Source organism: Nipponia nippon, unplaced genomic scaffold (genome assembly GCF_047370975.1).
Source record: "Nipponia nippon isolate SJK-2023a ecotype South Korea unplaced genomic scaffold, ASM4737097v1 scaffold_1, whole genome shotgun sequence".
Taxonomy (NCBI): Eukaryota; Metazoa; Chordata; class Aves; order Pelecaniformes; family Threskiornithidae; genus Nipponia; species Nipponia nippon.
In genome coordinates, this window is record NW_028262290.1 from 32,561,909 (window position 1) to 32,589,471 (window position 27,563).

The 27,563-nt window shown below is 38.0% G+C and overlaps 1 long non-coding RNA gene across 2 annotated transcripts in view; it reads right to left on the reverse strand.

Moving 5' to 3' along the window:
* The window catches only part of LOC148057290 (uncharacterized), a 75,310-nt gene that overhangs the window by 15,354 nt on the left and 32,393 nt on the right, over nt 1–27,563 (reverse strand). For both annotated transcript variants that reach the window (XR_015703272.1, XR_015703271.1), the window contains one exon: nt 6,481–6,626. This is a non-coding gene — a long non-coding RNA (uncharacterized LOC148057290). The remainder of the gene's footprint in view (nt 1–6,480; nt 6,627–27,563) is intronic.

The following is a 27,563-nucleotide window of genomic DNA, read 5'->3' on the forward strand; positions in this document are numbered from 1 at the left end:
GTGCTTGGTGTTTGAAAACCTTTGCCAAATTTGTGAAGACAGATTCATCTGTCCCCCTGAGGTAGAAAGGTATTAGCATTCACACACAAAAAAAGACAGCTACTAATATCTGAAACTTGTGATTTCCTTCTGATCCTTAGATGTCAGGGGACTTTACAGATAGTCCAAGACAGAAGGATATTACATGTCCAATGAAGAATCCTGCACTGCACAATATTTCACAGCAAAGACAGAGGTCTCACAAAGATATCTTTACAGTATTTCAAGGTGTGAAATAAAAGGAAAACTGGCACCTCTGATATTCAGCAGAAAGACTGTTCAAGTCCAGGTTCAGAATAGTATTCAAGAATAATTTATTTCTGAAAGAACAAGGTTCTTTCAATTTCAATTTTCAATAGGTCTGCTACTCAGGTAGGAGAAGGGGGTAAAGAGCACCTAAGAACTGCCAGCAGCCATTATCAGGCACATTGTTTGTTCTTGACAAGGCTTCTCTCAAGTCCATTTTTCTCTATGAAATTACATGAGTTAGAACTGAGCTCGGGGCTCTTTGACTGTTCTGCTTCCTTCCACTATAAGTCCCAAAGGTGGCTGCATGAAATGTCATCATCAGCAACAGGACCTTGCTCTGCACTAAGTGTAGCTTTAAAGCCACAAACAAAATTTAATTTAGAAATTAAATTTAGAAATATGAAGCATTTGACAATAATTGGTAAGTTTTGGGGTATTCTTGTTACAGCAACTCAAGTGAGATGTTACCACCCTCAGCTGTCTACCCCATACCTCTTCTGATGCAACCACCTCCACAGGACAAGGACCAGCATGCGCACAGCCTGTTTCCCCTAATCCATCCTCTGGACTTAACCCGTCTCAGTTATACTCACCCCAAGCTGTGATAGTTGGAATGCAAGCACATGGTTGGAGAGGGAAAAGGGAAGAAAGACAAGGGAGGTCCTTTAACAGCTTAAATTGCTGCAGCTTTTCAGCTCTGGGTTCATGAAGGGTGATCCTTAGACACCAAACCCAGAGGTTTGCTAGTGACTGTGACAGGCTAAAAGGAGCCTTGTTTCTTAAAGAAACACCGGCCCCATGTTAAGTGCTCAGGCACCATGCGATTTACAGAGAGATTTATGTGAGTATCAATGAACAAGTTATGCAATAGGAAATACTGCAGAGAACAGGCCAAATATACTGATCTGACTACCTTCCCCACCACCACCACCACCACATTTGCCTCTCTCAGTCATGGACTTTAAACATATTTAGCTTGGGCATGAAGGGCCTTTAAGCACATGAAGGGCTGAACAAAATCTGTATGGCATTTTAAAGATGCCAATATTGCCTAAAAAATTACCTTATACAACTAAAGCAGTTATTATGTAAACAAAGGACTTCTATAGATTTCAGCTGTGTGATCAGATTTCTAAACATTGCTTAAAGGTGCAGATAAATGCCTGACAGTGTTTAGAAAAGTGCCTAGGTTAAGTCATGTGTCTGATTTACTTTGGCTTTCTGTGGAAATTTCATTGAAAATCAATGGTAAATGCCTGCTTTACTCCAGCCACTTCAGATACTCCATGAGCTGTCTTACCTTAGGCTTTAGGTACCTTTGGAAGATATCTCTTTGTAAATATGACCTGTTGGGGTTTTTCCTTTCACCCCTATTAAAAGTTAAAAATTCAGGTCTCCATTAACAAGTTGGAAAGGAGCTCTTCAAGACCTTGGCACATAATGCACATTCACTCTGTGTATTCACTTCCTGATAGTATTTTCATTTGAAATTCTGTGTGTTTTCTTTTGAAGCATTTACATGTTGTCACTGACTAGCATTCATATTCTGGTAGTGGTTAAGTGCGACTGTATTTTTCAGTGTTGTATTTAATTAAAAATCTCTTATATACTTAGTTGTTGTATATTATATTCCTGGAAAAAAAAATTGCTTTCCAATTAAAGTGGGTCAAATTGTAACCAATTTCTGGTTAAAAATGCATTATTGCAATAAAAACTTCTATTTCAATTTGCCATGGCTTCCAAAATCTTGTTATTTGTTATTCACAATTCATATCTGTGGGTTCTAATGAAAAAATATGCTAACTAGCTACTCATTAACTCATCAGTAATCTCCTATAAACACACTGAGTGAAGGAACAGAAAAAGCATCATATGATTTATGGTTTTATTACTTACAAAAAGTTTTAAGTGTATATAAAATGCATCTGATAATTATAGTTAACATTTTTTCTGTGTTAACATTTCACCGCCATTTGTAACAGCCTTATGCTAACTTACATTATCCTGCAGTAAACACCAGGAACACAGCCCATGCACTTTTGCAACTTTTAAGCTTTAAGTTGTATTTCTAACCTGTTTGCAGGCCATGGAATAACAACTGAAGACAATAGAGTGCATATTGCCTGCCTGAATTAGGAGGATATCCTTGTACCAAATAAAGCAGGTAGCTGTAGATAGTTGTGTAGTATGACTACTCAATACTGGACAGAGGCTGCGGTAGGAGGTAAGATAAAGCTGTCTATCAAGTACATCTAGGCTGTACTGATGATTTAAGCAATCATCAGTTGCTTCCTGAAGCCAAACATGTCTATTGTTCTCCATGGCAGAACCATTACCTGATAACTGGAGAAAACAAAGAAGAAAATGTGGATCCCTGCTACTCAATGCATGCATGCATGTTGAGGGGGGTGGGAATGGCATTATCCATTTCACCTGCCCTTGTTGTGTGGCTGATGATGATGGACAGCCATTTGTCATGTAAGCTTTTCCAGAATTGCCCAATCCTGCAAACTGCCAAAGTAGTGGTATTTATGGCCAGTGCAAGCTAAAGCTGTCTTTTAATAATATAAGGTCATTAAATGCTCAGCTACAGGCACCACAAAACTGGCAGTGTGAGTGTGAAGAGCTACATTAGCAAACAAGCAGGCACTAGCCCAATCTATTACCTGGTACAAAAAATGGACATGCAGATGGGGTCCAAATGGCCACTGCTCACTCTTCATCATTGCTACCAAAAGGAGGAGTGTCTCATATTCACTGGTTAGAAGGATAAAGAGCAGTGGTTACTAACTGGTTTTTGCTGCACGCAGCTGACACAGGGCAAGATGAAATTAATCCCTCAAGCTAAGCAAATTCATAAGAAAACTATTTCTGACTGCAAGCCACCTGTGGCTGTAACTGTTCTGTAAATAGCAGTTTTCACAAAACATGTTTGAAATTACTGAATAGGTCAGCAAGGCTATTTGGCCTTACGTTTCAAAAGAGGATTTTTAGCTGAATCACTGAATTGGCCTGCCAGTTTACTGACTCCATCCAGCATTTCAGTCCTCAACACATTCATAGGTAATAAATACCAAATGTTCAGAGTGAGACAAGAAAAAACAACAGTAGGACAAGAACTGGAAAATAGCAAACTGGATTAGTGGTGGACTTGGCAGTGATAGGTTAATGGTTGGACTCGAGGATCTTAAGGGTCTTTTCCAACCTTAACGATTCTATGGTTCTATGATTCTATAAGTAGGGAAGTAAGGACTTCTTACAAACTATTCCTAGGAAAGGTAAGAGCTTCAAAAGTCCTAAAATACTCACTGTCATCATCTGAGTATTGCTGATGTTGTCAGAACTGCCTTTCTGTGATCGGCAGTGCCAAACTGAGGGAGGTCCTCCTGCTGTCTCACAGCTCACTGCCTGCTCTGAATTCTCACCCTCGAGTAGAATGAGTTAAAACTTCTCTTTTCCACACAGGGGAGAGTCCAACATTGCAAAACATCGTCTTGTGCCGATGCAGAATGAAAGAAATTATCTTCAGCTTTCCCCCTGAAATGAACATCCAAAAAATACTGGGGAAGAAGAGATTCATTATAGACCTCTGAACATTCATTTTGACTTTTCGTATTATTTTTCCATTATCTGACAGCATGCCTCTCATGCATATTAAGCACCTGATGCTATTGCAGGCTTTTTATTTAAGACAGTAAAAATCGTTAAAATATTCTATGCTTTTATTGTTAAAAAAACCCTATTAGAATCTTTAAGACAGCTGCTACCTAACAGTGATTGAAACATAGTCTTTTATAGATCAAAGTGTCTTTGTGTCAATATTGAAATAATTTGCACAAGCAGGAAACACTTTAGTGGTAAAAAACCCAATGACTAAACCCATTTTTAAGGGATAGATATTGCAACAAAAAACAAAATGATGCATAAGTTCTTTGAAGGTCTGAGCCCAAATTCTTAGCTAATGAATAGCTCAACCATGAGTAGATTTTCTTAGCAGTCCAAGTGTTTCTTTTAATCTTCTGTCTACAGAAGAAAAATAAAGAAAAATATATAGCTGTCAAAACTTTTCCTTCTATATGGCTAGATGCCAAATTAGCAGTTACATGATTTATAACTGTCATGAAATAGGTTAGTAATGTGGATTAAAGTGAAGTCTGTTGTTCCTCCCTTCCTTCACTCTGATGTGCTGAAGTGACCTGAATTACATTATAAACTAATGATGAGCATTAGGGTTTATTAAGGAGGGACTCTGAAGATACCCTGCATTTCTGTACTTCATGGAAAGAGGGGCTGCTGTAATACCATGTAATTTGATACACTAAGATTGTTAGAAGCCAAATGTCAGAGAACAGGGCAAAACACATCAGAAAATAGTACACGTTCATAGAATATTTGGTCTCTAATCCACTCACAGCCTGTTTGTTTATTTCTTTGTGTGGTAGAAAACATTGCAGCTTTTTATGTCTCTCTCTCTGCGTGCACACACCCAACCACAGCCACACCCATGCATGGTTTATAAAACTCCTTTTATCGACCTTCAATTTAGTGCCCTTTAATTTAATATATTACTGAGTTTCACTAAAATATGGCAAAGTAAAAAGAAAAATTCTCAGCCCTCCATCACTTGTAGTGTCTCAGCCAAGTGCTCTCTAATTCTTCTGTGCTCCAGGCTGCATAATACCGGCAATCTATTTTCAGGTTTTGATTGTAATATAATGATATTTTCCCCTACAGAGACCTATAATTCCTCTATTGTTCATCTAGGCTGTTATCCACAAAAGGCTTCATTTTAACCTGAGAAAGAGGAACTATTTTTGAGATAACTGATATTTAGTATTTGTGATTAGATGTAAAAGAGATCAAGCAGAGATCATTAATGATTAAACACATTTTGAATCATAACAAAAGTTCACTAGAAAAACATGGGAAAAAAAATTAATTCTTTAATTGTTTCTTAGAATTTTTGTCTTTGATAATAAGAAAAAAGTCACAGGAACCTAGGCACTTGCAGATGAAGTCCTGTGTTTTGACTGTGCTTTCATCACTGCCTGTCTTGGTGTTTTGGACAAAGTGACAATTGCATGCACCTGCATATAAATCTTCCAGGCTTTCTCATCTAGATCCAATAGTACTATTTCCCTATGTCAGTCCTGTGAGTTTGGTTACGCAATATTTATAAAGCTTTTTGTAGACAATTGCAATAACCTAACCATGCTTGCCTTGTTTGGCTAACAGATAGGTCATGAGCAACGCTGAGTAGCCAAACAAAGTGTGAGTGCCTTTTTCCACCCCACACTTTGAGAAGAAGACAACAGATGTAAGGTTAAAGCCTTACTGAGCTGAGAAGCAATCCCTTCAGAAAACGTCATCTCCTTCTCAAGCAGAAAACTGATATATCCATATCTCCAGCCAGAACAGGGGCTGGAGACAGGTAACTCCATTTTTAGAGTTTTTTGCTGTCCTGAGAACTAGGGAAATGAACAACTTCTGTGACAAAGGAACAAATCTCTTTATAGGAAGAGGTTGTGGAATAGGTTAAAACACACCACGTGAACGAGATGTGTGGCTCACGGCTGTGATATAATATTCTTTGATGTGTTTCAACAAGATGTCTGAGTCATAACTAGGAACCGCGATTAACAAAGCGACAGCTAGAAAAGGTTGTAAGACAGGGAAAGAAATACATGCCCGACTCTGGCAAAGTATTAACTCTCTCTCTCACTACAGACAGCCTCTACCTGCCTGTTCCTGAGGGTCTTTCAGGCCAGCACAAACCTCTCTAAGGCAACTAGACACTTATACCCTGAGTATTGTTTTCTTCTAATAGCACTGGTATATACTGAGAAGGTGGGGTGAACTGCTCATGATGCCCAAACCTCTGTTTCTTTCTGAAGTAAAGTCAAGCACTGCTATGAATGCTTTCCCTGGATATAAATGCTGGTGATACCTTGCAGCATGAGTTACAGAAATACTCTCATGGACAAGACCCAGGTTTGTCTGCTTGTTCTCTCCAGTGAACTAGTATAGCAATGGGGGATGGAGAGGAAAAGAAATATGAGAGGGAAGAAATCCTCTCCTCTCATTTTAAAAAAAGTATGAGACTGTTCCTCAGTAAATCAGACAGAGAAAGCAAAGTGGTCACTGCCAAAACACACGAAACACATTCCTTGCAGAGCAGCAGAGCAATGATACCTTCATTCAGCGTGTGCCTGGGAAGATCATAGCCAACAGCATGTTCCAGACTGATGGATTGTCCAGATACAAGATAAGTGCTTCTGCTAACACAGGGCAGCAGAAAAACTGGCGTATTTTTGTTCATCAAATGATCACAGGGTTTTCTGTAAAAAGAAATCACATAGGTTGAATGGGAAATCACAGTTTATTATTTTTAAAAGTGTTATATAAAATATTAAAGCTTTCTTTTTTTTTTTTTTTAGAAAAAAAAATATTTTCTTGCTCAGTTTCATAGTAATCTATCACATCTTTAAACCAGGGCCAAAGCAGAGACTGATTTATTCATGGATCGATAAAAATCAGATGCTCTTATAAATCATTTCTCTTGCTGGAGAAAAATCACCGTCATAAGATTTTGAACACCTTTTGAGACAATACTGTTTCTTTTCAAAAGCAGAATACAAATGCAGACACTCACAGTTTTACATCTTACCAACTTCCTGAGGCCTACTTTCTTCTACCTACAGCTTATTTATAGAGAAGTCCAAGAGTGCAGATAGGGTATTTGTATGAAAACTGCAACAGTTTAGTCCCAGATTATGATGCAGCTCAGAGATGATGCCCCCTGAATCTGTTCACAATATCCATTTTGCTTCTTTGAGCAAAATCCTTCTGACAAAATCAGCAGTGGTGACTTACTATTCTATCTTCTCGCTCAGCAACTCTCGCCAGTAACTTTTTAGGGATATTTATTAGAGATACCTGTATCTCCTCCATCAACTCCAGAAAAGGAATGGAGGAATGGCAGTGTGCAAGAAATTGTTTCACAAACCTAGACAAGCTTATGATCACAAGGACTTTTAAAGCCATACATACTCCCATTTAAGCTGACTGAAAGTGTAGCCCAATGATTTTCAAACATAGCCACCTGCAGCCATGAAGAATTTCAGATGTTTTACAGAATCACTGAACAGGTGCTATTAAAATATCTAGAGCCCTTTCACTGCAGCTTGTAGATTACAAACTTGATTTTCTTGCCTGTAAGCAAGCAGAGCCTTTTATCTTCCACTGACTATCACCCATTCCTGCCCTCCTTGCACATTTTGGTTAAGCATTTTTCTACCATTACTTGCTTGTCAGTTCTCCTCATTGCCATCTCATCTCCTTCTGTGGGTCAGTTAACCTTCCTAATATTTCATCAAATGAAGCACAGTGTCTCAACAGATCTGGCAGACCCAGGGCCACCTGCTACAATGACAACACTTTGTAGCACCTTTCATGCTTCACATTGTACATATGTGAGTGTGTGTATATACATATAAAAATGGGTGTATGCGTATATATGTATGGGTAAATTACATATGAAAATAATGTGTGATATTTTGGGGTGGAAGATGGGGAATGTGGTAGCTAATTGAGGCATCACACAGAAATAAGGCAAAATCTTGTTACTGCCTGATTTACTATTTGGCAATCACTAGTGCTCAGTATACCTGCCCCAATAAAACCTACTCTATAGCTATAACTGGCCCTAAAACCTATTCTGTGCCTATGATGGTTTTTCCCAAACTTGCTGGTCCTCAGGCAACAAAAGCAAATAAGTAAAGCACTGCTTTGCTTTCCTTGTAGACCTGAGGAAGAAAATGCATCTGCAGAAAGTAAAATACCACAGTTTCAGAAGCTGTAGGTTTGAGCTCTCTGGTTTGTGATACTGGCAATGAGCAGAAATGGCTCTGTTTTACCTCTCATTTAGCAAAGAATCTCCAGCAGCAACATCTCCCTTAGCATTGTGCTGAACTACAGATCTACACTAACTTTAGTTCTGATACTGAAATGACTTATGTCAGTCAATGGGACTGCTTGTCAGTTGCTTACAATCGTAAGTATCTAGGAGTCAGGGTAAACAAGACCATGCAGGGATGCCTACTGCCTTCCACTGAAGGAACTGCTTAAGTAAGCTTTGAAGATATTCTAGTCAGTATCCTGGTCCACTCTAACGTTGCTTCATTTGGAGGATTTGACAAATGTTTCAAATCTCTACCGCTTCTATTTCTTTCAGGAACTCTGATCCCATCAGAACAAGACCGTGCGCAATGAGACAAATCATGAGCCAGCATGGCAAACGTTCTTCACTGTATTCAAACGACACCTTTGATCAAGCAGCGTGGATATTGTCAGAAAGAGAGTAAGCCTTCCAAGAGGATGAAGTTCATGTGTAACATCAGAGCCACAAGCCAAAAGAATAATTTTGTACTTGCCTCTGCTCCTCAGCAAACTGATTTCCCTTAATTCAGCACTGTTGTGCTGAATCTTAATTACAGGGCAAGTAGATTGCAACATCACTAAAGGAACACATATGGCTGATTAATTTCTCCATATAAAAGTTAATAGCTTACTCATTGCACAAGTTATTTTAGGGTAGCTGAATACATAGATTCAAACATGCGATAGGACGAGAGGAAATGGCCTCAAGTTGCACCAGGGCAGGTTTAGGTTGGATATTAGGAAAAATTTCTTCGCTGAAAGGGTGGTCAGGCACTGGAACAGGCTGCCCAGGGAAGTGGTTGAGTCTCCATCCCTGGAGGTATTTAAAAGACGGGTAGATGTGGTGCTTAGGGACATGCTTTAGTGGTGGACTTGGCAGTGCTAGATTAACGGTTGGACTTGATGATCTTAAAGGTCTTTTCCAACCTAAACAAGTCTATGATTCTATGAAACATTTTCAGGAATGAGGGCCTGGCTACTATCCGTGGGATGATTTTTGCTTGCAGTCACTGTGACAACAGCTATTTGCAGGACAGTTTGTGAATCCTCAGCAACTTGAGACAGCCCATATAAATGCTCTTAAGTCTTAACTACAAACAAGCCTCTCTTACTGAGTTATGTCCAAACCCCAGGAACTGCTGATAGCAGAGTATTTGCAGCCTCACCCTCCTCTACTTGCAGCCAAGGAGCTAAGGCTGCTGCCTTGCCTCTTGCCAGCACTGCCTTGGCCAGGGGAGCAAAATGAGACCCAGACTGCAATGCCAAATGGGAGAGCGAGAAAGGGTCTGAGATGATACTCATATACATGTGTATCTCTTGGTGAACACACACATGGCATTTATTTTCCTCTAAAACAATCTTTAATGATTTAGTACTTCCAAGTTACATACACTTATCCTGGACTTGCGTCACTGAAATCAACTACTGGCAGAGGGACAGAATCAGGCCAGCATGAAAGCATATTCCAAGTACCGTTATGCTCGTTGACACATGCTGTGTGTTCTCCGCTGTCTACTATTGTTCCCATGGCTTGTTGAGACCTGTTTTGTATTAGAATGCAAGTTGCTATGGGCAAAGTGTGTGAGTGTACTTGGCCATACCTACAGCACCCTGATCCTGGCTTGGGGCTTAATTGTTTTTATTGGGAGTAATACATGATAAAATTAGTCACACAAGCCAAAAGAACAAATATCACTAGGCAGTTTCTAAACAACATGCAGGTGGGAATTATTCATACAAATGATTCAGCAAGCATTTAGTATGAAATATTTGACAAAAGTAAAAAGGCCTTATGTGTCACTAGCTATAGGCAAAGCTGTCCATGGCAAACTTAGACAGAACTCTGCTTTGTGTGAAAAGGCTTTATTTCCAATTGCTTAGAACTTTTCTAAATGTTAACAGTTTTAAATGCAAGTTTTCTAGTCTACTTATTAACTGAATTGTACCTTTTTCCCCCTAACGTTTCTGTCTGAATTTAACCATTTCTGAGAATGAGGTTGGGAGAAGAAAAAACCCCTGCTGTTTGGTCTCATATGAAAATATTTTAATACCATTCAGGGTTTTTCAATTTGAAAGGAAACATCGTGCTCTTTATCATGATCAAAAACACAAATCAAAGACAGTTCTGCTAAGAAATATTTAGAAATATTTTGATGAAACCTATGTGCATTGTGAATATTCTTTGAATGTGTTTGTTCAATATATATTATTACTGTTAGAGAATTTAACCAGGGAAAATAAGTCATGTATCTTCTGGTTATTGACAAAAGAAGTACACACACCTTGCAAATTATCAAAAATTAGGATGATCCAAAGCACGTTGTTAGAGCTGGTATGTTAGTGATTTGTATGTTAGTGACTACAGTGTATGTTAACAAGATCAAGCTAACCCACAGTCTTGTAATACAAAATGAACGATCTTTCTTTTTGTCTTTTCCACAGAAGAATTTCCATATTCACAAACTTATTGGAAAATGTGGGCAAATCAATTTGTCTAAAGAAAAAGGTAGTCAAGCTCTATCCTGGTGAAGCTAGCATAGTCGCTTACCTAAAAGTATAGTGCAATTATGAAAAAAGATCAATATACTTGTCCTCTGGTCTTATGTTCAAAATTGAAGGCATTTCCATTCCCCAGGAGGGCTCTGCTATATATTTCCTTAGTGCAACTAGCAGCAATTAATGGATTTTACAAATTGCTATTTATGAGCCTTGATATCTTGTTTCTTGTAGCTCCTTCCCAATCAAATCTATGATTAAAAGCAATCATATCTGTCAACCCCTCATCATATCTGACTCCTCCTCAGGTAGCACACAATACCCAGAGGGCTGAATGTAAAATCTGGGGCAACACGTACACCAGTAAATAAAATGAACTGCAAGCAACATCATGGCTTACACCCAAATGGCTGAACTCTTTTTTTCCCTCCCATACCTTGTGCTATTCCTTTCTATGCCTGAGCCGAGAGCTTTTTGGCATGGATATGGACTAAAACTGTCCTTTGGAGCGTGTTTAAAATGTAAGAGAATAAACAATTCTGGGTAGCGCATAAGCCCAAGCATGGGCCATGTTAAGTGTGCTGATTGATAGAGAGGCAGCCCCGGAGTATTAAATTCAGTTCCCTTTCCTGTCCTGAGCATGAGCACAGCCCAAACTAGAGAACACTCTTGGTGAACAGTTTCTGACCTACACCACACTTCTCTGCAGGGATGCGTACATTTTCAGTGACCTGTGTTGCATTCAAAATTGTAGTTTATTTACAAGTCACAACCTAGCAAAGATGATTACCTATAGTAGAGTAAGATGTGTCTTCACTCCTAACATTTTTAACAATTATGATAAAGTTGTCACAGAAACTGACTTTATTCCTGATGGTAGCTGAACCTGAAAACAAGAAGCCTTCATGATTTAGACATGACTGGCAAAAGAAAGACACTAGGGCGGTATATATATATATGTCTTTTATTTTCATGTCTTTGTGTTATTTTCATGTCTTTGTGTTATTTGCAACAAGATTTTACTTGCTTCTGAAAAAAAAAAGGTCCTGATTCTGATCTTACTGAACATGCAGGTTCATGCACTGCAATGACATAAAATATCAAGAGTATAATGTCTAAAGTTAATGTAAGATATTTTCTAGAAATGTTAATGAAAACAGTAAGAGAATTGTAGAACTAAAATTAGCATCTCAAGAACTGCAGAATATACACAAAGAAATCTGAATTCTGTATTACATTCTTAATGTGAATGATGAATGACAAAGATCAGCAGAGTTCCAGATAATAGGTTTCCAGACACAATTTACTTCATGCAAAATATCATGAACAATCCAACTTATATCCTCTGTCATTCTGGAGAGATGAGATAGTAGACTTGGTTTGGTTTTGTGTATGCTTGTTTGCTGTACAATTTATTGTTGAAAGTTAGAGAGAGACACAGTGAGTCTATGTTCAAGGCATGACAGACCTGGATCAAGACCTAACAGTACCTTAAATTCAAACTGTATCATAGAAGGTCATCAAGGCTGCATAGCCCTAAAAGGGACTTTAGGTGAAATCTCAGTGCCTTGCATCGTCTGTAAACCTAGCCTCAGGAACAATTCTATCAATCTTCTATAATCCGCATTTTTTTTTTTTTCTGGGCATGAGACATCACTTCTCAGTGTTTGGAGGACTCGGTACAGGTGTTACAATTGGACTAAATACTAGCAAAAGAGATACAAAACACAAATGACCCAGAACTGACAGAAAAGTAGTTCTTCAGAGGAGACAGGCCACAGGGAAAGCAGAATATACTCTTTATTTCTTGATCTAGTAATTCCTGTTCAACAGGTTGTATCACAGAAGACAATTACAAAAGCAGTGAGGCCTTACGGATTTTACTACATTTCCTTTAGTAAAGACAGATTCCTTCCTTTTCTAGTTGCCAAATCACTGTAGACTTTGAAGTTCAAGTATTATCTATCTGCCAAACATTTACAATAAACAGGCTCAGATACACATCTCCATAAAAATAACTTTCTATTTTATACTCTGATATTCACAGGGAAAAAAAATTAGGACATTTTTAGAAACTTCTATTTCTGCTATGGGGACCAACCACAGAAAAGCTGAGAAACTCAACAAAGATTCCCTTGCACACTGTCTGCTCTTTGCAAAGGTGAGCACTCAAAAACACAGCTCATGAATGAGCCCAAATTCGTTAAGTCTTCAGCAAGACTTTCTTTTTTTTTTAGGGCTTTTTTGGCTGGATTTTCTTGTACTTCTAAGAAGTTCTGAAGATAACAAAAAATAATAATAATAACTCTGTATGCAACAGACAGGTGTCTGGGTTTAAAAAAATACTAGGGAATTTAAAATGCTTTATGCTGTTAATATTAACATTAAATTATAATATTATGAACTTCCCACATAATATTCAGTGCTACAATAGAAAAGATACTGTGTCATTGCAGAGGTCTATTATTATCATAAAAAAAGCACATGCAATGACATGCAGCAGTTCTGAACACTGCAATTTATTGGCCTTGATTCAGGGTAAGGGTGAAGCACATACTCACAAGGGCAAAGCTTGAATGCTTTGCTGATTGGCACTTCATTAAATTTGAGGAAAACCATAGCCTGCCTTTTTTTCAAATTCAAGACCTGTGCTATGAAAATTATTTTCTTTTTCTTTAGCTGAATGGAGGAAAAAACAGATAGACATTAGGATTTTCCTAGTTCATATAAACCATACATGAAAATATAAGCTTATAATTTGCGCTACATAATCAATTCTAAAACATACAAAGAAAAACATCTACGAGTATCTCATTCTCCCTTGCTTTCCTCACCTTTTTGCTTCCAAATACAATGTTTCAGTCTGGAGTTTTTTAAAAACTACCAGAAAAAATCCTTTGGGGTTGGTGATGATTTGGCAATGCCCTTAGTTCCTCATCTGGTTCAGCCTTTTTTTCCTATCTCAGAGCAGAATCACTAAGGTAACTCAAGGCCACACTAATGCTCCCTGAGAGCACTCTGACAGTGCATATGTGACTAAATGACACATCTTACAGTTTGCAAATTTCCAACTGTGAGAACTAAAGGGATTTAATAGTGTTTATTGCCTATTTAGAGTCCTCCTCTTCTGTTTGTTTCCTCTCTCTAACCTTCCTTTCAATCCGTAAAAGCAGAATTGATGGATTGCACAATTTTGCTCAGGAGTATATCCATTGTTTTAGGAAAGGAAGAGTTATTTTTCAAAGCACTCATCCAGAAACTTGGCTGAGAGAGGCCCTATCACAATGGTACTCTAGGTCCCTTTGGACATTTCCCTTTTGTTCTAGAAAAGAAAAGACGCTAGAGAATATTTAATTTAAAAAAAAAACAAACCAACCAAACCCTACATATGGCAAAGAAAAGCAATCGACATTGGAATATTTTGCTTTTGTGAATAATTATGTTCCTGAATTGGGTACGACAAGTATGCTGAAGAGAGCAATTGGATGCTTGACTAGCTCTGGGTGTCCTGAATTAATGTCTTATTTCAGTTTGGGAGTGTAGTTCTGAGACAAATCTTCTGATCATCCCCACTTACCAGTTAGATTCACACAGGGAGCAGGTTCTCAGTGCTCAGCCTCAGTTCCTTTCAGATGAAACCAAACCAGCAGATGTGCTCCCATAGCATGCTCCTCCAACCCCTAAAATATTTAGACCACAGCCTGTAAAGCTGTGAAGCAAGCTTCCCCTAAAATGCATATGGTATAAGTGTCAGATCCTCAGCACACATTCATTTGCTCTCCAAATGCTTCCCTAGTGCTGTACTGATTGCCACTACGATCCTTGCCTCTATGACCATGTTTGAATACAATTTGTGCACACAGTCATGAAATCTATTTGGGCAAATAAGAAAGACTTTTGTCTATGGCTGTTCTGGGAAATCAGGTTCAGTGAGTGCTCTTTCTCTGAAACAGTTACTCTCCAAATGCTGCACATCAGTATTTCAAAGCATATGACAGAGAGACTATAGCTGAGACCAATAAAGATTGAAACTTTGGGATTTTTTATTCTCCTAAAATGAAAATTTTCAGACTTTTTTATTTGTATAAGAGGATATGTCTAACAAATAAGTGTGCTGAGATTTTCAAAAGATACTTTGTCACGATTTCCATTGTTGTTATACTGGCATGAGTAGCTGCATAACTATCTACAACTGCAAATGGGTGAATGACATTATCTAGAGCCACCAACAACCCATTTGATTAAAAAGAATATTTGCAGAGCCACGTTCACAGTACTTCCATATGACAATGCAGCAAATTACTCCAAAACCTGATCTAAATCTCCAGAAGCAGTAAAATCCTTGTTTGTTGCCAACACGTGTGAACCCAGACATGAGGTACCACAAGAACAGCATTCGGAACACGTATATGTTTATGAACACATGAGAATGATCAGAGAAAGCTGGAGGAATTACTCTATGAAAGCAGCAGTGGCTCATTATGTAAAGAGAGTTTGCCAGAAACAAGCATTTCTGTGTACAAAACAAATGAAAGATCTATGTGTGAATTGTTTCAAAAGTTGAGGTCATGATGGTTTTATGTTATATTCCAGACATTTTTGTGAATATGAAAGTATAGTTGTGCTGGTCTGAAAAAAAAAAAAAAGAAAGTAGGAAAAAGAAAGTAGGTACAAAATGGAGTCCACATTTTCACTGTCTTTGGGAAATACACAGGTAGGAGCTAAAAATAGTTACCAATGAGAAAAGTTTTGTAAAAAGACTATTGCGCCTTGTGAAGAACAGAGATGGAAGACAGAACAGTATGACAGCATATCAATGTGCACAGCTAATTACGAAGAATTTTTAAGTCAGGAAAATGTACTAAGAGTGGGAGGAAAAAGTGTGGCTCTGCTGCAGAGATTTCTCAGAGATGTAAAGCCCTAGATTTTTATGCAACAAATTATGGAACAAGCAGTCAGTATACTGTGGAAATAAACTTGCATTTGTAGGAGGTTGAACAGGAGATAATGTAATAGGTCTTTTTCAATCCATATATGGTGGACTTTTCCTTGCAGGAATTAATTTTATAAAATAGGTCTATAAATAGGTCTCTACCATGCTAGGAGTGAAGTGTTGATCACTGTTCCAGAGTCAAAGCTGCAAAACTCAACAGAGTACGGTGTTGAGTGTAACCAGGGGGCTAGTTTACAATAGAAGAAACATGGTTTAATGTGACTGGCTTCTCAGCTCTTTTTCAGCAGGATATGCTGAAATTATTTCAGACAAACTGTAAAATATGAAGAAAGATCAGAACACCGAAGTATACTTTTAAGGATTCTTTAATTATCTTGTTTCAGACATTTCAAACTCCTGACAAAGACTACTCTGAGAACAGAAAAGTCCCACATTAATATATTCTTCTGACAAGTACTGTAGGCTGAAGTGAGAGATTAAGTTAAATTAACCTATGTTAGCGTCTTTGGAATATTGTTGTCTTTTTCCCCAGTGATGCCACTGTATACAAGCTGATCAAAGGAAAGAATAAACACAGGGTGATTACTCAAACTCTTGTGGTTTCAATGTTAGATTGGAACGCAGTTTCAGTGGCAGACACTACATAAGAAACACTGTTGTATACAAACCAAGATGGAGAAGAATACTCCAAAGACTCCGAAGGAGTCCCCAAAGGTCTTCAAAGAAGAAAAAACCTAATATTTTCAGACATATCATCACATCTTCAGGTTTGTCTTTTTGATTACACTCTAAGGTTCAGCTGATGTAGGCAGGTCCTATACTTAGCACAGTAGTCTGTAAAATCAATTATACAAGAGTCCAGTCAGGCCCTTAGACACCAGAAAGCAGATCAAGTCTGCTCCCTTAGCCTTACTAGCTGCCTTTGTCCTCCATCCCCTTAATTTATTTGGGCTTTATTTGCATGGAGGTCTGTGATAGGGAACATGTCACTTTATTGAAGAGATATTTAATAGCTTAAAATGATTAAATGGCATTTTGGTGAACATGGCTTGGACTGGAATTCATATATGGTGACTGATCAGGATCAGGGTTTGGGAGCAGAACTGGTGAAATAACACCATTAAAAATGCTCCAAGGTGACTGGAATTATTAATTAAGGACTCACATTAAATTCAGCTTTCCCTGATACTGAAAGGCATCAATCTTTACGGAGCTTTTTTGTCTGGTGGGCTTGCAGCTTTTTTCTTGCAACACTTTGTTGCTTTTAGGTTAAATACTTGCACTACAATATCTTAAGTTTATAATGGCATTCTAGGAGAGCTGACAGAAAAGCTAGGGCCGTTTGCTAGTTCAATGACGACACGTTTTGTTGAAAAGCCTTTTAGAAGTCTGTGGAAAGCAACATCACTTGTAGCTGTTCTGCTAAGACTATAATTGTCTGTGTCCCACAGTATGGTACTTTGTCCTTCAAGGCTCCAGCATGGTATGTCCTGGTGATGCGTTTCCTCTTAAAACACGGCAATAGTCCAAAAGTTAAGAAAACAACCCACCACTTTTTCAAAGACATACTTAGACATATATAGGACTTTTCAGAAATGCTACAGAAGACTTAAATTAATTTAATCATAATCATAAAAAATCATATTCTTTATACTACACATTAATGATTAGCTAGCAAAAAAACTACCCTTTTGCTCCAAAGAAAAAGTATAGAATACTTCAATATTTTGGCAATGCTTTTTTAGTATCATGTTTCACTGTGTGAAAATAAGTTTCACATCAGCGTTTAGCACAGATCCACCAGTACTGATTCCATATTGGTGATTTACACTTTTACATGAGACTAATTGTTGCCATCTCACTTTTCAGAAATATATGTAGAGTTAACTCTTCATGAGATAATTTTTCAGGTGATGTTTCAATTGGTCATGCAATGATATTATTACCCCTGGAGGTATTTAAAAGACACATAGATGTGGCACTTAGGGACATGGCTTAGTGGTGGACTCGGTAGTGTCAGGTTAACAGTTGGACTCCATGACCTTAAGGGTCTCTTCCAACCTAAAGGATTCTATGATTCTATTGCCATAATGGCTTTGCAAAGGCAATCATTCTAAATGCTCCTTTCTGGAATTTCACTCTGACAGGAGTCCACAGTTGGGATTATTTGGTTCAGGTTTTTAAAAAAAAAAAAACCCAAACATTTTTCTCTTTGGATTCATTTTCTGTGGAATAATTTTTGCTTACAAGGTCAGAGCAGAAGGACAAGTGTGGATTGCAGATGGATCACTATGTATGCTGCAATACAGCACTCCTGTATGGGGGTTGGAGACACCTGCTAAAATGGTGCACAGCTGAAGAAGCAGCATCAGAGGCTTTGAAGATGGAGTATTAGAGATCATGACAATGGCCACAGGAGTATTGCAGGAGCTGATTGCAATGCAGTTCCTCTACAGTGACCTCCACAAGGCTATTTTACCCTACTTGGGGAAAAAAAAAAAATAAAAATCACTCAGTCATATTGAATGACATGGAGCTTTTTCATTTCTGATTCTCCACATCTTCTGTGTTCATTGTTTAAAATTGGTCACCCATTTATAAAAACTGATTAATCACATCAATCTAGCAGTTGGCTTGTTTATGAGGTTTGTCTGTGATTTACAAGATAGGATATTAAACTTGGCATAGTGAGTAAAATTTGATTGTTACTATTTCAATCATTAATTGTATTTCACTTGTAATTGTCATAATGTCAAAAATATATTCCAGTTTGTAATTAGTTTAATAGCTTTTGTTTATTTCATCATATTGCTTCCTCTTAACTTTAAATCAACAAAAGCTCTTTTTTGTTGCCTTTTATAAAAGAATGTTTAAGTTTCCTAATCTGAAGACTATAATTTCATGATAGAATTACGATTACAATGCTGACAATCCTTTCCAAGGAAGTGTTTAATTATTTGGGGTGGATTGCATCAAGTGTTCTGGAAGAAAAACCGAGGACAGCGAATACAGTATTATTTACTTGGTATTTTGGCGTCAATATGGACTTCAATTACTTATTCTGACCTGGATTCTCAAACAGTCCTACTGATGCAAAACATACCTGCTCACATGTGGCCTGGATATTCCATATGCAGAAAAAGAAATTTCAATGTATAGCCAGTTCCACCCACAAGTACACTCCCTACGTACATCTGCAGTTACTTATCTCTAATCACCTCGGTCTAAATCTACTTAGAAAATTACTCACCTTCTCACATTGCCTGTGCAAGTATAGGAAAATGCAGCTGTAAATGTCCCTTACCCCAGCAGTTTGGACACATGATATGCACTTCTCATCTATTTTCCCACATTTTTTTTTTTCCACCTCAATATGAAGTACAACTCTGTTCCTTTAAGAGATAATATATTTTTCATACAAATATAATGCAAAAGCAAAATATTAAGGATATTTTATGAAGCCCCATCTTTAACATGTAAGTGAAATTGGACAGATTACAAAAAATTCAGTGAAAATATTGACAAATATTTCAGCCTCTATGATATTAAAATTAATCCAATGGAGCAGAAAAAATTAGGATAGGAGCTTAATTATTATTGTCTGATAATTACTTATGAATGTTACATAATCTGTTATGTATAGGTGCCCTTAATATTTTTTAAGTATTCATTCAGCATCTCCAGCAGCTAACATGTTTTATAAGGAAGCGCAATCCCAAAGATGATCAAGTATTTTTACAATGGTTTCATTCTGGTGAAAAGAAATACAGTCTATGCTACTCTATGTCAAATGCTCATACCCACTTAGGGTTCTAGCAGTGGTGACTTCTGAGTTACCTCAGTCCTGGAAAGTTCATCCATTTCTTCCCTTCCTGCTCTGTGAGCTGTTTCAATGAAAGATATTGCTTCACCCTATAAACTCACCTTCTCTCTCTAAGTACCTTACAGGTACACACTGGATCTTATTACTTTCCTTTTTATAACAGAAAACATAGATTAAAAACTTGGTTTTGAAAATCTAGCTTTATCCTGGATTAAACTGGTTAGAAATAATTTTCAAGCAGGCCCATTGCAAATACAAAGCCTTATCACTTAGCACACAAAGCAGCACAATCTTTCCTGAAAAAACATACAATTTTGTGTATAAGAAAGTAGCATTCATATCACAGAACACAAATTATTGGAAACAAAAAGACAGTTAAACATGTACAAAGGAACTCCTATCTTCTGCATGTTTAACATATGCCTTAAGCATCTCCTATGCAAAATTCAATGGGATCTCATGAGCTCACTTAAACCCTGTCTTCCTAATGGTCTAGAGGCATAAATTCCACTGACTTTGAAGTCAAAGGATGTAAACCATCCATTTTTTTAACATCCTACTTTGTGCCACAGTCAGTCTTTTGGAACCTGCACACCTTCGAAATCACAATTTTGAAAGTTTTATTTTACATACTTATGGATGGATATCCTCTGACAGTTACATTGGGAAAAGAATGGGTGGATTTATCTCACCTAATTTTTAGCTATTTCTAACTACCATTTAACTACTACTACTGCTACCAGCCACAGAAGTTAGTCCTGCAGCTAAAGCCAGTCATCTCGAGTCAATGCAGAAGCCAAGCACCTCCAAAGGAGTGATTTATCCCTGGCTGTTTCATGCAGTTCTTTTGGGCTGAGATGAATCAGCCCCTGATGGTCGTGGATTTTAGGCAACTGGTCTAAATTAGATGCCTAAGTTTCAGATAACTGAATTTAGGTAAATTGAGTAGAACTTTAATTCTCTTTAACTTAGTATTACAAGATCTTGGTTGATAATCTCTAATATAAGTCAGCTCTTCCAATTGCCAAGGTTTCTGAATGTAAACAGTCTGAGTTTATTCTGACCTCAGCATCTCTCACTGTCACATACTATACACTGTTCAGACGAACATGGTTCAGTTCTATTCTTAAAATATTTTTCAAAACCATTTTGCCAGAGTGATATATAGCCATTGTGGAAATCATCTAATTTCTTTCACTATTTCTCTTTCAATACAAGCTAGCCTATTGTTTTCATTTAAACAAGGCTGATTGTTAACTGATGTGTCTGTAATGACTCAATACTGTATTACCACTTCATTTAACACACAGTGCATAGATTAGCAACCACTGTTACAGAGCCTTCATAACAACTATTTGTACTGTTACCTACTCTGAAAGGCACCTTTCGTTAGATCATCTATCGCATCTAAACATCCAAAATCTTTGAAATGGTACTATGGATCTTGGCAAAGAATCTAGCCAATACAGAATAAACACTTATACATTGATATTACATTTTAAAGTTTCTATCTATCTCCATTATCTACAGTTTCATGTAACACATTGAGTGGGCACACTGACATTCATGTAGGCAGAATATTAATATTTGCTAGACAATTCTTACAGTTTTCATCTTATATATAAGATTACCCCAAACAGCATTTGCAAGGTGTAATAAATTACAGAGATTGAAGTGATTGCATAGTTGGGACAGTAAGAAGAGGCAGGATCTGTACAGATACCCTTGAAATTATCATTAAACAAGTGTTCATTATCAGAGGCTGACAAGTAATTGGAATGGGAAGGAAAATCAAAGTTAAACACTTCCATATGATCAGATGTAGAACTGACTTTTTAATTAATTACAATTGCTTAAGTCTGCCCTTTTGGGCCTCTCAGCTTGGGTCTGTTTAGCTACAGGTTAAATACCGCTTTCTTGAGTTGGGAGTTTTGGTGAAAACTGTCTTGGTCTTTTTGCATATCCTGGAAGTTTTACAATGTTTTGCTATGCCGTGTGTGGGCTCATTCAACTCATGAGCAAAATGTGTTTTCTGCAGCACAAAACAACTATAAGGACTAGTTAATGGCTTTTTACACAGTGTTTGAGATATTGAGAAGCAGGGAAAACCTATTCAGGTGGTTGCTATTGCTCATTGTATGTTACTATCTAGAATCTTAGCGCAAATTATTAAATACAACTTTTGAAGTTATCATCCAAAACTATTAGTAAAGGCTTTTATAGGAAAGAAACATTACAAAGAGAACAAAAGGTAACCATTACTGACATTTTAGCAGCTATTCCTTGTTTTGCTGTGACTCCACAAAGGGGCTAATAGCAGCCATCAAAGCTAGACTGTTGAAAGCATTATAGTTTATAACTGTTATCCTATAGGATTGTTCAAAGTCTCAATAAGATCTGAGCATTGTAACTGTATGGAGATAAGGTACCACAGAACACACTTCTACAAGTAATTTAAAACAACTGGGCATTTATAACTACTCATCCGAGGCTGTAGCAGTGGCTACTGGAGGAACACAGGATGGAATCTCTGAAGCTTTTCAGTCTTACTTTTGTTACTGACTTCCCATACTTCCCATGGTCAAGTTTCTTCATTTTTCTCTGCTTTGACTCCTCCCTCTGCAAAGCAGAGCTAATCATACCTGTAACATGCCGTAAAGCATGTAAGCAAATGACAGAACTGCTCACATTCATCATGCCAGATGTGGACAAACTGGCTTTCCTGTGGAGAGAAATCCTACAGAGATGTAACCTGGAATTCTTGGGGTAGGCACATGGTAAGTCTCTTCCATGCTCTCAGCTTGTAAGAGAGCACTTTGTTAAGCCCAAATGGCATAATTTCCTTAAAGTTTCATGCAAATATGTGGGCTTACTCTTTTTGTGTAATTTCTTAGTCAAAAAGCATCATGTTGAAGATGTCCTTCACTTCTATGCTAGCCTTGGTGCATTGGAGTTCTGATCTGGTTTTGCAATGAGGGCTTAAATCATGTCAATGTCCTTGGTGATTACATGGCTTGTTTGTGTATCTTTCTAGTCTAGGCTGGTACATAGTTATTGGCTACTGAAGCAGAATGAATACAAGCACGTGAAGAGGTGGTTTCTTCTGGTCCTGTCAGCACATGAGGAAAAATATTTATTTCCTATATGAAAGGTAGAGCCATCTTCCTAAAACTGAGAGATGCAAAATTATGAAGATGTTTCTACAGACCTTAAGGCTGACTTGGAGGAGAAACTTTAAAGCATTTCAAAAGATAATCAGAACATCAGAAAATGCTAAAGTACTTCTAACATCCACAGAATTAATGTTACCATCAATTAACCTTTGCTGTATACACTGATAAATTATTCAGTCACTTAATGGCATTTAAATTTAAGTGCAATTGTATAGGTCCCTAGATTGTAGTTAGAGTTGGTTTAAAATGCAGGGTCTGAAATGCACTTAAGTGGAGCACTGAATGGCAATGAAATCTGAAAGGCTAAAACCATGCAATTGGGCCTGCAGGTAGGCTGGGAGCTAGTGAGCAAAAGGAATACTCTGCTTTCATACCTCTAGGCAAGATGTTAGCTGTTTACAGAATGTCTTCCCAGCTCTTTTCAACTTTAGGGAGAGTAATGAACTCTTCTACAAGCAGAATTCATGGCCAAGAGTAGATACAGAGCTATGGAGGGACTACGCTATTCTGGCTACCTCTGAAAGACATGAGTGCCTCAACAATGCAAACAAAAGAAGTGGTATGACTGGAAGACAGAAAACATACTATATATGTAGATTGTAGAAATGTGTTGAAATAATTTAATTCACCTGAATGAACAAACATTGCCTTGGAATTTAGTGTCTGGATCATGCTTTCCCTCCCACCTGGGAAATGTAGGGGCACAACATAGCAGAGGGGAGCTCAATCAACCTTTTGCCTGTATATTTTTCTCTGATACAAACACTCTGAAAATTACAGTTCCTATTTGCATTGCAGTTTAATGCTAGAATAGCAGATCCTGACTAAGACTCCTATGTTTATATACTATAATTGTATTTTATTCAGCCACTTTTGTCTTTTTTACCAATAATTTGTAAAATCTAATATTAGTCACGGTACTAGAAATTGAATAGTTCAGATACATAATTTGGAAAACTAAGCTATGAGACTTCCGAATGGAGATCTAGTCACTTAAGAATGTGTTTGTTTGTCATTTGGCTAAATCAGACCCAGATAATATAAGTATCGCCAGCTGGAAAGTATTACTATAATTTAAAAAAAAAAACAAAAAAAAACAACTCCAGAAAAGTGTATTTCAGTATGCGCTGTCCTATATCACTACTTAAATACTCAAATGAAACCTGTGAAACTAAAATTCATATAGGGTCATCCTGAAATTTGCAAGAACATGGAGAAGCCTTCACTGAAGGAGTTCAATTTCTTTTGAAAGCCAGTGTGGAAAACTCCAGCCAAGTTTTATAATGGCTGGGCGAAACAGTCACAGTAATTGAATCTTTCTCCAGCATAAAAACTAGATGGCTTGTAATCCAGTATTACTGCATCGGGCCATATGTGCTGGATCATTAAAGGCAGTTAAATTAAACAGATAAGCAGGAAATCCAGACTGGCTTTACAAATCTAAAGTGCAACCAGCTACTTCCACAAATCTAGTATAAGCGGCCCATAGCTCAGCAATCTGACGTATGAAAAATGCTTATGCATTTTACTCATAAATTGTCCTTCACAGAATGCTTGGGACATGGGAATAAAATGTTTTGCTTGTAGGTTTGTCACTTTGGGAGAACAAGTATTCTTACTCCGTAATAAATATATATTTTCAAGTCTGTTCTTTAAAAAGCTAAATATATTAACAAGGAAATAGGGGCCACTACTGAAACAAATAGGGCAGTATGGGCATGCAACATGAAAAACAATGGCAAAAGCACCGATTGATTGAGGTGAAAACTCAACTCTTACTTGTCTAGATCTAAAATTCTTGTAAGGGGATCATGCAAAACCTGAATTTGTGTCTTCTGAAAATCCAGTCATGCCTGGTCTACATGAGAGTGGTCTGCAGATTGAACCTGCCACAGCTGGGAACAGACAGAATTTCCATAGTGCTCAATGGTAGAGGAAGGAGATCCTCCCCGAGCCCGGGTCCTCAGTCAGGAGCTCTCTAAGGCTTCAGATGCTGATACTGCATGCAAAGGTTTCTTCTTAGGAGAGCTGAGGAACCCAACAGGCGTTATAGGCTGATCCTGGGAATCAGCCACAGAGAACAGCCTGAAAGGCTGAAGCTAGAGCTCAGTGAAAAAATGAAAAGTTTACAAGAAAAAAAATATTTTTTACATCAACTTAAAATTTTGAAGCTGCTTCTTGGTGGAACAAATTCCCCTTGACTTCATTTCAGACCCCATTCTTTTTCTCATCCAATTCTGGAAGGAAAGTCTTGCTTTTTTTTTTTTTTCTGCAGCCGCCAAGAAGGTGCTCAGAAACTGGAATACTGCTCTTCTTATTTCAGGTCATATCTGCAGTGACAGCCCATAAGGATCTTTTACCAAATGACTACGCAGAGGCTTATATTCTATTATAGCATGGGGTATTCATGGAAATCAAGAAATATCGGTAGTCTGTTTTTCAGTGATCTTTTTTTAAGGATATTAATGGAAGAAAACTATTAATTAATGGAAGAATCACTATTTTTACCTAATTAAAGGTACATTCAGCCAGTTAAAATTTCTAGGCGATAGTTACCCAGAACGCATGTCCTTGTTCAAACGGTCTGCTGAAAGCAGAACAAAACCTCTAAATCTGAGCCAAAAATACACATTCTGAGGAAGAAACAGAAACCAAGCTGATTATTTAAAAGGCAGATGTTATATATTGGTATTTTTAACTGATTGTTATTTATTTTGCCTGGAAGCAAGCCTGCCATTTTCATACATTTTGTTGGGGGGTTTTTAACAGTTTTATGCCATTGAGTAGTAGCTACTGATGAAATGCAGTCAGAAGAGCTGTTTGTGTAATTGCACTTTCAGTGAAGCAGTTAAATTCTCTCCTTCAGCACTCGCTTGCTCTCACACCCACATACTCTTATTCGTATGCAGCATCTGATCTCTTGCTGTCTGGCCTGTGAATTATGTGTCTGCTTTTACGTTTTCTGCCAGTGTTTGCTCATCACTGGTTGGTCATTTTTCACCTCTTGAGATACACAGTCATCACAGTTACCAGTTGTATTTCCATGATAGAAAATGAAAAGTATGTCCCTTCACTTCAATATTTAACCCTGTTTGTGCTAGAAGAGACTGAGGACTACTCTAGTCACAACATGCTTTTTTTTTTTTCCCTAATTGAGATCAATCTGAAGCTGAAAAATTAGGTGAAGTTTCCTTAGTATTTTGTTACTAAAGTTACTAGAGGCAGCGGCAGTCTTGGGCTCTGTCCACGAAACACTGGGCCCTAACAGATCACTGTGGAATTAAGTCTGCTCTTTCATATTATAGTACATAACAGGCTGAGTGTGGGAAAGACAAATTAAATGAAGATGCACACAAGCGTGTGTGAATCAGAGAACACTGCAGGGTAGCAAATGGTTTCCTAAAAGGAGCAAGAGGCACTTAATCAGAGGAACCATGTGAGTGGCAGGAATTACTTGCTCCCTAAGCCAGAAGACGCTAGAGCATCTGGCTCCAACACTGTCATTAAGCCACCGTATCTCCCCCCGCATGCAGTGCAAAGGATCAGATACTGGTGGAGTGACTGTCTTCCTGGTATTGCTGCCAAAAATACTTCAAGGGCATATGTGAATGGAGGAAAAAAACCCAACAGGTTGCTTTTCAGGCTGAATTACCAGCACAAAGATACATGCATTTTAATGGAAATCCTGTTCACAAAACAGAGTGTTCAAGAAATCCAAATACCTATGGGATTTCCAATAGCATATCTTAAGGGGATTCCTCTATTTATTTTTACTTTTATTAAGAAATTAATAGCTGACAAATTTATCACACATTTTGTGCACAGATCTCAATCATCTTTGTCTGTGTGTTTCTTTACAATGCTTTGTTCTTGACAATATCAGAAAAGTCTCTAGGGGTGCCAGTAATAGTAATAATTATGCAAATTGCTTGGCCCCAACTGGATGCCAACATAAAAAAGACAAGTTAACACTTCATTAGTAAAACACCAGTATTGCTTACAAAGGAAAAAACAGACTTAAATAATTATCTATTTATGAAATGCTGAATCATGGGCCCAGATACGCCAGAAACCTCACTAGGATATGTTTCCCATCCTGTTTGTTTTTTTCAGTAGGGTTTAAGGGATCGATAGAAATGAGTACTTTCTCCAAATCACCGACTCTTTGGCAGCAGTTATTAGAAAAAGGTTTATCACATGATAACAAACCCATCTCCACTTAGGAAATTACAGTTTGCCAGCCCTCTTCCTGCAGCAAACCCCTGTCCCTCTGTGGTCTGACACAGGTACGACTTCAGGAGCATAGGCTTGTCCGACCTGAACCGTGTCCAGCCCAAAATGAGAGCGTTGGGTATCTGAGTGGAGAGGAGGTGCTCACTGACACCAATAGTACTGGTCATGGCTTCACCTTGATAGTAGTAATGCTGCAACCCAGCCATACCCCAGGGGCAGCAACCCTGCCAGGAGGTAGCTCTGGGGAAAAAACCCTCCTTGCCCAGCCAGGGCACCAGCAGCCTGCTAACACAGGCAAAGCTGAGCCTATCAGAGGTGCAATTATGTGGTCAAGTACCATGGTGAAGCTGCCCATTCCTCACAGACCTACAGGGTTTAGCAGGGCACGTGCTGGAAATTATCACTCCTTGTTTCTGGCAGGCACTTGAGGAAGAAGGGCATATGCGGCAAGGTCAGGGAATGCTAGATAGGACAATAGTTCTGAAATGCCTCTGGTTAAAGTTTGCTTTTATGGCACAAAAGAAGCAAAAAGTTGTTTTTCTGCAGACTTGAGCTAAATCACAAGTCACTTGGCAGGTCGTTTCCCAGGAGGGCTCCTGGAAAAATCAGTACATTTGCTGCTGGGAAGTTTAAAAGGCAACATATTCCCAACTATGGT